Source organism: Octopus sinensis, linkage group LG4 (genome assembly GCF_006345805.1).
Source record: "Octopus sinensis linkage group LG4, ASM634580v1, whole genome shotgun sequence".
Classification (NCBI taxonomy): domain Eukaryota; kingdom Metazoa; phylum Mollusca; class Cephalopoda; order Octopoda; family Octopodidae; genus Octopus; species Octopus sinensis.
In genome coordinates, this window is record NC_043000.1 from 90829592 (window position 1) to 90831747 (window position 2156).

At 32.2% G+C, this 2156-nt stretch overlaps 1 non-coding gene across 1 annotated transcript; it reads right to left on the reverse strand.

Moving 5' to 3' along the window:
- Positions 1 to 1828: 1828 nt before the first annotated feature.
- Positions 1829 to 1930, reverse strand: LOC115211359. Its single transcript, XR_003881627.1, has one exon. It is a non-coding gene; the product is annotated as a U6 spliceosomal RNA (small nuclear RNA).
- Between the last annotated feature and the right edge of the window lie 226 nt (positions 1931 to 2156).

Below are 2156 nucleotides of genomic sequence, written 5' to 3' on the forward strand. Positions count from 1 at the left end.
TCCTATAAACAATGAAATAGTACTATACATGCTTACCACTAATTATGAATTGAAAGAACTACACGCACACACAAACATACACATGTAGGGTGAGCTATAATGATGGGACACATTTGGCGCTTTATCATTACTGGCATTTAAAATGTGTCCCATCATTGTGGCTCACCCTATAGGTGTATATATATATATCTTTTTTGCCTACAAGGGGCTAAACATAGAGGGGACAAACAAAGACAGACAAAGGGATTAAGTCTTTATTTATTCACACCGAAAGGATGAAATCCAAAGTCGACCTCAGTGAATTTGAACTCAGAACGTAACCGCTAAGCATTTCGCCCGGCGCGCTAATGTCTCTGATAGCTCGCCTTATATATATATATATATATATATATATATATATGTATATGATGTCAGTTGGTCATCTTCGAACCAAAGGACGATTAGTTATATGTGTATGGGTGTATATATAGTTTATTTTTATTTTGTTTTATATTTAATTGTTGATAGGTTTATTTTAGTTTATATATTGATTATATATGGATTATATATAGGTTATATATAGATTATATATTTATATTTTTTCATTGATACTTTAATTATTTTAAAATTATTTTTTATACTTATATTTTAAAATATTGATATTTTAGATCGGAAATCCACCTGAAGATTGTCGTTCAAGACATGAAACAATTGTAGTGGCGGTTTTTTTACTTTTTATTAAAATTTTATGTATTGATTAAGTCTTTCCTTGTTTGTTTTGCAAAATAGTGATTTTGTCTCTAATTAATATTATATATATATATAATATATATATATATTATATATATATTATATATATATATATATGTATGTATATATATATACAGGGTGGCCCTTGATGGTGGGACATTTTAAATGCTACTATCTTGAGTCATAAATATGCATACATACATGTATAGAAGGATATATATGTATATATAAGTATATATGTGTGTGTATGTGCGGGCGTACGGGCACGCGCGCGTGTTTGTGTGTATTCTTCGATTTTAAATACGAAGTTCTAATCCCGCTTCACACTGTGAGGAGAAAGTTGCCTGCATTTGTATTATCAGCGATCCTGAGCGCGTCAGGCAGGAATAATTTATGATATTCTTCTGCTTGTTGCAGCCTACTTTTTTTATACGTATGTTTGCTAAACAAGTTTAACTATGCAATTATATCGATGCTATAAACCGAAATCTTTACCATGATGAGATAGGTTCCATTGTTTCGCTTAAAGTAAGTTCACTGTGGAATGGTATCAATGACAGAAATCGAAATCTAAAACATAATAAAATAAATTCAAATGATACGCTTTAACTAAATTTGATTATGGAACAAAATGGGAGACTTAATATATTTAATATAATGAACAAAAAATTCAGGTGATCTCTAAAAATATGCATGAAAAGAAATAAGAATATTTATAAAACAAAATTTCTACGAATACCGCTTTTTTGCATAATTACAAGAATGAAGCTAAGGGAAATAATTTATCTAGGCCAGTGATACAAACTCAGATTATCTTTTATCTTTTACTTGTTTCAGTCATTAGACTGCGGCCAGGATGAAGCACCATATTGAAAAACTTTTAGTTGAATGAATCGACCCCAGTACTTATTTTTCTCTAACTTGCTACCTATTCCATTTATCACATTTGCCGAACTGCTAAGTTACGAAAACTCGAGATGCTTTCAGCGCTAAGGCTCCCAAGCAGTCACCCAGCTAAGTACTATCTAGGCTGAACGTTGCTTAACAGCAGTTGTCTGACGAGATCCGGTGCATTAAACGTAATATAGCCGTTAAATAGGAAAATATGGAACGCTTTACGAATTTGAGTCATCCTTGCGCAAGGGCTACGCTAATCTTCTCTGTATCGTTCCAGTTTTAGTATTGCAGAGGCAATAAACAGGTGGCTTCTACAGGATTTATGACATTTAAATATATTCAATTTGTGATCGTGTACAAATGAATGTATGTGTGGTGAAATTTAACAAACCTGCCGCTCATGGAATCCCGTTGATGCGTTTCCAGTAACTATCATGCAAATTATTGGATGATTTGGAGGACATCGAAAACTCCCTGTTAGTGATCTGAGGAATGATAGAAGAAAGTAGGAATATCTTATTGGTTCTCTG